Source organism: Octopus bimaculoides, chromosome 13, assembly GCF_001194135.2.
Source record: "Octopus bimaculoides isolate UCB-OBI-ISO-001 chromosome 13, ASM119413v2, whole genome shotgun sequence".
Lineage (NCBI taxonomy): Eukaryota > Metazoa > Mollusca > Cephalopoda > Octopoda > Octopodidae > Octopus > Octopus bimaculoides.
Window position 1 is genome coordinate 3290290 of NC_068993.1, and position 11079 is coordinate 3301368.

General features: G+C 32.0%; 1 long non-coding RNA gene across 1 annotated transcript in view; it reads right to left on the minus strand.

Annotated features, from left to right (window-relative positions):
- Positions 1–1678: 1678 nt before the first annotated feature.
- The window catches only part of LOC128249259 (uncharacterized), a 216754-nt gene continuing 207353 nt past the window's right edge, over positions 1679–11079 (minus strand). Inside the window, exons 3-4 of the long non-coding RNA XR_008265348.1 lie at positions 8070–8265; positions 1679–1794 (exon numbers count right to left, since the gene is read on the minus strand). This is a non-coding gene — a long non-coding RNA (uncharacterized LOC128249259). The remainder of the gene's footprint in view (positions 1795–8069; positions 8266–11079) is intronic.

Sequence of the window (11079 nt, forward strand, 5' to 3'; positions counted from 1 at the left end):
TATATATATAGGAGGAGAGAGAGGGAAAGAGGAAAGAATAGAGTTAGATATTGATGCATAATTTTAATAAATGTTCATTTGAACTATTTTCTTGGAGATATATGTGTACATAAGAAAAGAAATGCATCTAAGAATTAAATTAATATATACATCTATATGATATATTGTTTAAAACATTGAAAACTTGGTTGAATGTATCTTCGAAGGCAGTCTGCACAGATTTGTGTAATACTGCAATACAAGCAATACAACATTATTCACAACACTTTACCCTCAATCATGTACAAAGTAAACATGTTTCATCGGAGCCTCACTCTTTACGTGCATATTCATATTGGAAACACCTTATTCTCACTTAAAATTTTAAAAAAATATTGGTTTCCTAATTTGAATCTATTTTTGTTACTGTTTCAGCTGCAGTGTGCCACATTAGTTTGGGTTTTGCTTCTTCTTCTTCTGAGATCTTCTTCAAATGGTCTTTTATACTGTACTACATTTATAGCAATTGAATGTTCTTTCTTTCACCATCCAAGAGATTTGCAACATATCCGCCCTGGTAATATGGTAAAATGAATCATATTGTGCCTACCCATTCATACAGAAGCTGTATGACAAAGCAGACACTCATCTAAATATTTCAGCTGCAAGATGCTTTCATGCAAATTAACTGCCTCTGGTGTGCCGCAAACCGGACAACTAATATGTCTTTCCATTTCGTTTACGTAGAATGTGACAGCAACTCCAACATCACTCCTGTGGTATTAGTAAAGGTTTTTTACTTTGTTGAAATAACAAACCAAAACTTAGAATAAAGCAGGTTACACGCACACACAGAGAACCGTGCATATAAGTATGTGTGTGCGTGCGTGTGTGTATGTATATAGATTTACCCAGTGCGGAGAGAAGGAATGCAAGAATCAACTGCAATGTAAGTTGAGGAGAGACGCTATCTGATGTAGCAACTGAAACTTTAAAAAGATTGCTCTTTATCTGTGTACATTTTTATGGTTTTCATATGAATTAACCAATAAATAGACTATCGATTTCATTTACTTAATGCTGCTTGTAAGCCTACCAGTTCATGTTGACCAACTTTGCTTTGATGCCGAGGATTGATTAGTTCTCTCCAGCGCCACCTAAGCGGATTTGAACTCAGAGTACAAGAAATCAGATCAGATAACTCAGGAAATCATTTCTGATGTTCCAACCGATCTCCTAATCTATCAACAGCGCGGAAATGGTGAATGATAAAGTTTATCTCAGTGGGATTTGAACTCAAAATGCTAGAATCATAACGAATACCACAAGGCACTTTATTCAATGCTTTAATGACCCTACAAATCATCGTCTTTGTGTAAAACTTCTAGTGAAATAGTTTTAATTCAATTTAATTGCCTTAACTACAGACACACGCAAAAATGATTAATAAATATACGTTAATCTACTATCTTATTTCATATGTTCATAATATTAACTATTAATTGACTACAAATTTTCATTGTATTATTGTTGCCTCATTGATGACTTCTGCAATTTGTAAGGAATAGGATCTTCTAATATGTTTCTAGATATATTTATAGACGTTAAACGATGATGATGTAGGCCTCATTGGGTTAAACATAGATTTTACAAGCGAAAAAGTTTTTAAATATATCACAACTTACTATTTGTTATTTAAGTTTTTATTTGCATATCCACTCACCAACATAGATATCTCCTCTTGAAATTTGAGTAGTTATAGATTTCTTTTTCAGTTTTTTAAAATTAATTTCTCCAGAAGTTTCTAAAATAAACCTAAAATTTTGAAATAAAAGACACAGGAAAGATTGTGAAAGCAAAAAGAGAACAAATTTATGAAATGCAACGAATATGTTTCTTGTTAGGAAACTGTACCCAGATTTATGCTTCTGGTCTCCTTTTTCGTGAAGCAATCAAATTGAATATTTCTTCCTGTACGTTTGCTTCAAAGACACACTTCTTATAATCTGAAAGTATTTCTACATAAAATATATTCTAAAAACATCAACACCAAACGAATCTTTATAAAGAAATCACAAATACAAAAAAAAAAGAAGAAAAGAAACAGTTATTCAGCAATAGTTAACTATTTAGGAAAGCTATACACCAAGATGAACTTAAGGGATAAACTTTTGAATATTCTGAATCATATATAATTGGACATGACTGCTGGGTATGAAGAGCAAACTAGGGAGGATAATATCTGAATAAACTAAGGAGCGAACTAAGATAAAAAGCAAATTCATCCTTGAAAATTGCAACTGACACTAAGTTATTTAAAAAATAAAATTTAATCTTTGTCAAATGATAAATTACATGTATATTCCTCATTGCAATATCGTGTGTGTGTGTGTGTGTGTGCATATTTCATGTTGTACTAGTGCATGTCAAATACATTTCTACGAAAACAAATCTGCTATAGATTGGGATCTTATAAAGAAGATGTCTATTTTGGTTTATTTGTATATATTTTGCATTCTTTTAGGTTTTCCATATTCTTAATGCCATGGCATAAATGTCAAACCCAATGACATGACCATTCAAGGATAAGCTTGATATATTTTAATGCAAGAGAATAAAGAAAATACATGCATCTGTATACACGTGCACACAACGATAAAGCCGTGTGTTTATATACTGTATCTTGTCTTAATAATCCGTATTTGCTCTGTGGTAATGCTGTAAAAAGCATATCCAGGTTAAGAGGCGAACATAGGAAAATCTCACCCATCCACCCACGAATACATTAGCTATTGATTAACTATAACTGATCATTGTATCATTGTTTTTTATTTGATGGCCACGGCACAGAACTGTCTTGGATTATTTCAAGCCATGAAACCAATTCTTATGAATCGGTATGACTTGAACAGGTAACTTTGCTTTTACCTTTTTACATCTATGTATATAATTTTGCGTACACATCCACATATATGCGAATATATCTCTATCAATAAAGACTTCAGAGTGTAAGTTCAAATCATCTGAGCACTACGTGTTTTCTATACAGAGGATATCAAGCTCTCACTTTTTAAATATGTCTATGAATATTGTTGTATAGATGTATATCTATTTATATACTTATCTATATACACAAACACACGCACATACATTATGTATATATGTAATTGTGTATGTATATATATATACATGTGTGTTTGTGTGTGTGAGTGTGTTTCAATATGTATGTGCCTATATATGTACCTACACTGACAATAAGCTAGACATAGGTATATGTAAATTAGAAAACTGTCCAAACGATGAAGATTCTGAACAAGTAACCGAATATTAATGCAAATGAAAATAATATAAATCTTGATGTCTTCATGTCTGGCCATTTCAGAAATGAAATAATAATGTCACATGGGGAAATATATAGAAGATATTGGAAAAGGCCAAATAGTCAAATCGAATCTTTTTAAATTCGTTGTATTGAATCTTCGCTTGTTGTTATATTTTATATTTTATTCAGCTGATATAATATTTCATTTCTATAAAATTCCAATAAAACCTCGTAATGCTGATGTATTCTTATTCAAATCTTAATGAAAGCCACTGAAAATTACCATGGCGTACTTGTAATCGAATATGTTTGGATTTTCAAACTTTATAGCAGCGTTTAATACAAAGCAAATTGGAATTTAAACAGTCAGTGTATATATCACTATAATCCTTATTGTAATCTCTCTTCTCTAATGCGCACCGATGATAGACATCCTGCTGTAGTTTGCCGATTCCCAGTAATACTTTAATACTATGTAAGCTACTTCACACAAATTCATCCGTTTGTATCAACTAAGCCTTTACTAATTTAAGACATTTCTATTATTAGATTGTATTCTCAGATGGATTTGATAAACACACATCAATAATTGAATTGATGTTGTTTTCAGTCTTTCTTACATAATATCTAATAGACTTTAAACATTACATTTATCTCCGAATTAATGGGTTATGTTCACTTATAAAATTCTAGTCGCTGCGTGCTGTGGTAGGTTAGAAAACTACAGGTAAGTATTAAATAACATCATAGGCTTCCTATTTATAAAATATGGTACCTGGTGGAGATAAATATTATGTTACATAAATATTGATATATAATGATACCTAGTCGTTTCAATCTATTTACGAAATTGATTAACTCAACTTTACTTCGGCTGTTTTCATGCATTGTCGTCATAAATCTATAGACAATAAAGGATATATATTGTGAATAATAGCTTCTAATTCTAGGCACGATGCCAGCAGTTTCCTGAGACAGAAGTTTCTCAATTACATTGACTTCTGTTCTAAGATGGTGCTTTAGTTTTTCAAACTCATAAAGAAAAACGGCAGAGTTCACCTCAGTGGGATTTCAGCTGAACACTTAAAGATGCATAGCTAATTTTCTTGCTTTTCTTTTGTACTTGAGTCTTAACCATAATTTGTTTCATGTCGTTTGTGCTTTCTCTGTCCGATCGCCAAGATTTCTCACTATACATTTTGGTGTGTATTCTACGTCTCCTCTTTATTCTATCAATTCTTAACAAACGTGTGTGAAGCTTTCCTACGATTCTGGCTGGAGGGGGAGAAGTCCTAAGGTGTCAAAACCTTGAAAATCCATTGATAGACAAGTGATGAGTGGCATGTTTTCTTTTTTCATCAGGCATGCATTCTAGTCATTTGAGCTTAACGATTTAACTTCATGCATAAATGCACATACATTAAAGAAACTTTTTCTTCAGTTTAATTACATACGTTTCATTGTACTGCATCGAATTTCAGTTTATAGGCTTGCTCCTATCTCACTACTCGATTACTGCGCTTCTACTGGTAGTTGTTTTAAATCTCCAGTTAAGTAATGATCTAATTTGCTGCCGTGCTTTCATGAAAACAACGATAAAATGTTCAATAATTGACTGCAGATTTTATTACTTTTGCAAATCAATGTTCTTTAGATAATCATCGCATCATTTAAATAAATATATAATCTTTTTGTTAATTATTGAGAAATTACATGAACATTGTTTATTTAGACTTTATGAGAACTTCAAAGAATTTTATCACTTTGAATTTAATTGGATATAAAACGTTTTATTGCTTGTTTAAACTTGTGACAGGTAATGGTGGTAAGGTTTATAGAGAAACAAGATATGCTGAAAACTATATTAATTTATATACATGAATATCGTTTGTATCTTACGCCGTAAGTTTGAATAATATTAAAATATATTTACAGAGTACAATATTTGTAATTGAGGGATGAATGATGGTTTGTATCAAACATGTTCATAATTATCACACTCGATGTTTGTTTCTATCATTGTATATGTGTGTGTGTGTGTGTGCATGCCTGTCTGTACACGTTTATGTATGAGTGAGTGCTCGCATGTGTATCTGAGTATATACTTTTGCAACTATCAGTAAAAGACTGTGTTTTGATATTATTTGAACCAAGAAACCCTAAGGAGGCATTATGAAAGATATCCCATCCATAGCCACCCAGTTTTCAGCAAAGTTAACATTGGATTACAAGGTCTTTTTTAAGCATGTAGGATGTGATTTCCGGGAGTTTTGACTGCTATTATTAGCTGTTTGGAACCATATCTTAGACAATCATTAGCCAGCATGAAGATATAAAGTGTGGGTCTTTGAAGGAAATTCGAATAAAGAAATCCACATAAAATATTTTCTATGGTTAGCAGATCAAACATACGCTAATTCCATACTGAAACTCTTTCGCCTCCCTAACTCCATCCTCCTTTTTTCTTCACCCTCTTTGCCTTCCTCCTCTTCCTCCTCCTTTGCATCACCATTTTTGTCAGCAGTATTGTAATCTTGATGATTATCGTTATGATGTTTCTATTTTTTCTCGATGGTGTTAAGGTCCAGTTGGAGGATATGTAAACGGAACCCTTCCCCCTTAATTTTATTTATGGAATCACACATTTTAAGCTATGGAGATTCTGATTCTGAAAACAAAATTTTCAAAAATCGCAACTACAAAATTTCAGTCCCTCCCTCCCCATTTCTTCATTTTTTCCCTTTTTCTGGAAATATTTTTGGGTGAAATACGTACAAAAATACAGAGATTATTATTCTGAAAAAAATTCTGCGTAAAATTTAAGTTTTTGAAAAATTGAAATTTTATAAACATTTTTTTTTCAGAATCATAATCTCTATATTTTTGTACGTATTTCGCCAAAAGAATTTCCAGAAAAAGTGAAAAATGAAGAAATGGGGAGTGGGGGAATTGAAATTGACCGTAGATGAACGACACATTGTGATCTTGGCTGGGTTTGAAAATAGAGCGCAGAGAGCCCTAACAAAATAGCAAAACTCCTTCTCTCTTGCTCCTTAACGACTTCAATTAGTCGCCTCAGTATTCTATATACTAGATACTGAATTGTATGCCATGTGTCATTAAATCACAAGTATTACTAAGACAAAAATAATCAATCATAATAATTGCACATGCCATCAGACTGAGAGCAAAAAATCTTACGGTTACTGAAGCTAAGCTGTCTTTCGTTGCAATAATAATAATTCCGTCGATCTGGGGAATTCTTTCCTCTCCGACGAAGCGTTTCTGTCCTAAACATTAAATTTCTCATTTTCCTCAACACATTAACATTTATTTCACAGTTGAAACTAAAAGTATTGTAATATTTTGCTGACTGATGTTCCATTAATAATTTAATACTTATTGAATAGTTATTTTTTGATTATTTCTGGCAAAATATCAGATTCATCGAAAAGTGAAGGGCCTGATGCTGTGACGATTTTCTTTTTTAAACAATTGACATTTTTGTTATGAAACTTTATATATGAAGCGTGATCTTTCTTCACCTGGAACTCACCTTTTGCACATACGTCACGATATTTCGATTCATAGTGTTGCTTATATTATCTTTTTGACCTCAGTTGGGTTTGAACTCAGAGCGCAGAGAGGCCTAACAAAATATTAAAACTCCTTCTCTTTCACTCCTTAACGACTTCACTAATTAGTCGCCTCACTATTCTATATAATAGATACTGAATTATATGCGATGTGTCATTAAATCACAAGTATTACTACGAAAAAAAATAATCAATAATTGCACATGCCATCAGACTGAGAGCAAAAAATCTTAGACAATCAGGATTTAGGCACATCCCAAAAATGCTACAACTTAAGGCTGAAGAGACCCAAAATAAGTAAAATTGTACTTTTAATTAAGGGCCACATCAAAACTAGATCTGAAACTTAAATTAGAACAGTATACGAGGCTTCAACATCCCCAAAATAGTATTGCAGTTTCATGAGTATAGAGAAACTTGTTATGCTGTGCAATCCCAGATTGTCATAACTTTTCTAGCTTTTGTATTGTTTTTTTTTTCACAGTATACTGTTACTTTAAAATGTTCAGTAAACTGAAAATGAAATTCGAAGCTAGCACCGAGCAATTGGAGACTCAATAATTCCGCAATGGAAATTAGCTTGCTGTTCTACTGTGTCAGTCAGCTGCGTTATACTAATTCGTTTATCTTTCTTTCATATTCCATCAACAAGATATTCTACTGCCGTTATTGGCTGTTACCGTTACTCTCCAACTACTAAGTAGATAAAAACTTTTTTTATTCAACTTTTGTGTAACTAATGCAAACACAATCTACAAAACTGTTAGCATTGAAATGTTGCAAACAGAAGACAATTTAGTTTTAGAATAATGCACATTTATAACTTATCCTCTCGTAGACTTAATGTATTATTTCTCAATAATTTGTTTATGTTTGATAAAAAAAATAAAGAAAAAATAAACTTTTAGAAATAAAAGATCTAAATGAAACAACAAGAAATATATGCCTACAAATATATAAGTGATCATACTGTTTCAGTTTTATTTCTAAACATTTATCAGATTAAAGGTAAATAGCTGCATGATAATTCCAACTATGTACAATAATAGATCGAAATTTACGTATTAAATTTTCTTTCTGAAAAACGAACCTATACTTTTGTAATAATGCATGTTATTCATACAGAAAGATATAACAAACAACTTTAATTTATTATATAACATTTTACTGACCTTTTGACGGGTGCCATCTCTTCTCTTGATTGTTTACATTCAACATAATTATATGACTTAGTAAACTTCTTTTTTTTTTAATATTTGCCAAAGAAATAATTTTATATATTTTTATTATCGTAGAATATTTACTTCAGAAATTGTTTGAATTTTTGTTTCCGGCAAATATAAATAAAATTTTCCCAAGTTATATATTCTGAAAGTAAATAAATTTAATAATCAGAAAATACATCACTCATAAATACATACTTAACAAATATGTGCATATTTGGTTCTGGAATCACATCTCTTGCTAATATCAAAGTTATAGAATATTCTTTGTTTGATAATCATATTTTCACATAGAATTGTAGGATGGATTCAAGTTCTCATCACCAACCGTTTCACATCTAGCTTGGGGCATGTTTCAACAAAATACTAGCTGCAATGTTGTCATCGCAAAACTATATTTTGCTATGTGAATAGTTAATTTTCAAAGGTGGTCATCTGTTCGTTAATTTTTCAGCCATACAACCCAAATAGCTACTGGAGATGAGAAGGCATCAATTCTATACTGTGTATCTATGTACAATAATTGCAATGGGACCAGAAGTAGTTTGAAGGTATTCTTTTACTCGCTCCAGTAATTGAACAGTGGCCATGATGGAGCACCACTATAATAGATTTTAGTGGAACTAATTGCCACTAACACTTATTTGTTTTAAAGTCTGCTATATATTCTGTTGGTCTCATTTGCTACTTCCGACCTTCATTTACTTCGAAACATATGTCAGAAGTAAAAGAATTTGAATAACACTTGTGTTTAACTCCATTTATTTATCTATGTATCTGTATATATATATATATATATATAATTATTTAAAGGATCGTGGGTAAGGCCAGAACAATGCGAAGTAAAAGCAAGGCAAATCATAAGTAAGAAAACAAAAATATGAATTAATGTAAACTTAGTTGCATTCAATATTTCTGGGTTATGACCCCGTCTGCAACATTCGTTAATTTCTTGAGGATGGGATGATAAGTCTACTTTAATTCATATATTTGTTTCCTGGTGATTTACCTTGATTTTACTTCGCATTGTTTTGGCCTTACCCACAATCCTTTGTACAATGTATTCTACACAGTGCTTCATAGTAACTATTCTATATATGTGTGTGTATGTGTCGTCGGCTCCAGCTCGTATCTACGCATTGGGTTCGTCAGTTTTTATCCAGTCTCCTCGTCTGATGTTTGTGCCTAATGTGACTTTGGAGTCCATGTCAGTGGTGAAAGAGTCGTGTGCAGGAGTCGCACAGGATGGTCGGTGCGGATCGAGGATGTTGAAGATACTCTTTGTTGCTCCATTGTGGATTGCAGTCCCCCAGGTTATCCTACCCATGGCAATCTGTTCTCATTTCGAACCTCCTCTTGCTCTTGTTCTGACTGCAAGTTTTTCGTAGAGCATGATCCTTAGGAGACGAGAGCGCTCCAGATGCTGGAGCATATATATATATATATATATATATATATATATTGTTGTATTTGGGGATGGTCATGTTGCCAGTTTAGCCAAATTGGCTAAACTGGCAATATGACCATCCCGAAATACAACAATATCAGTTTCAACACACGATTTCACATCAAGAATCTTGCAAAACGAATATATAAACGTAATATATATATATATATATATATATATATATATATATATGCGTGTGCGTGTGTGTGTGTGTGTGTATTTATGTACGTGGGTATACACATACAGACTGACACACACACACACAAGCGTATACGACAGGCTCTTACAGTCTTCCTCTACCAAATTCACTCCCATGGCAGCGATGGGCTTGTGGTTGGAGTAGAAAGCATTAGCATAAGTTACTATGCAAAAGAACAGAACCCCAAACTGCCTGGTCGCTGACTGCTATGACGAATACAACAAGACACCTAATTCCATCTGAGTTCTAAAGGGGCTGCCAATTTGCTGCCTGAATCCAACGCCACTCCTTGATGTAAAGAAAGAAAAAAAACCTTTCTAGAGTGAGTGAAGTGGTTGGTGTTTGGCGATGCAGAATAGCAGAATATGTTATTATATTATTTCGTGACTTTAACTTATAAAATTATGTAAAAGACCATCAAAAATTAAATCAGCTACTGAAGTAAATTAATGAGACAAGTAAAATAAACATTCTAACATTATCAATATTAATGATGATGATGATGATAATAATAATAATAATAATATAGTTATAATTAATAATGATGATGATGATGAACAACAAAACGAAGGAAAAATATATGTGTATTATATTAACTTTACATATTGTATGATAAATTTTTGAAATACTATAGTTTCCATTTCCCCCCGAAAGTTCCATTGTTGAAATCAGAATACTGATATATATATGTGTATTCCAAATTGGTAATTTCCCCCGCTTTGTCATGATACTATTAAAAGTGTATCTGAAACTTTATGTATGTCGACAGTTAAGTAAAATATAGTAGTTTCTGATTATATATTCCTGTTTATGAATAAATTCTCATCTTTCACATTGATTTGGTTTTATTTTCAGTTCTAATGTGATCTTTCACTGTCGATGGCAATTTAACAAAAATGAGAATAATAGACTATCGCAAATAGGTTGCTCTTAGAGTGGAGAATTTTCCACATGCATGCATATTTATAAACAACATGAAATACGCATAGACTTATGATTTCCATGTTTCCATGTGACTGTGTATATGTTTATATGTCTCTATCTATAAGTGAGTTTGCCTTTCTATTCAAATTCTCTTTCTCGCTCTCACACTCTCGCCCAGAATATATATGTATCCCCCCCCACATATATATACATACAAGTACATATATATGCCTTTTATGTATATCTTAGTATGTAGCTATATAATACAAGAATATGTAAGTATATATGTATATATATAAATATGTATATGCATTCACACAGAGGTATATTCATATATAAACATGTACGTATGCACACACATGTTTATATATATATATATATATATATAT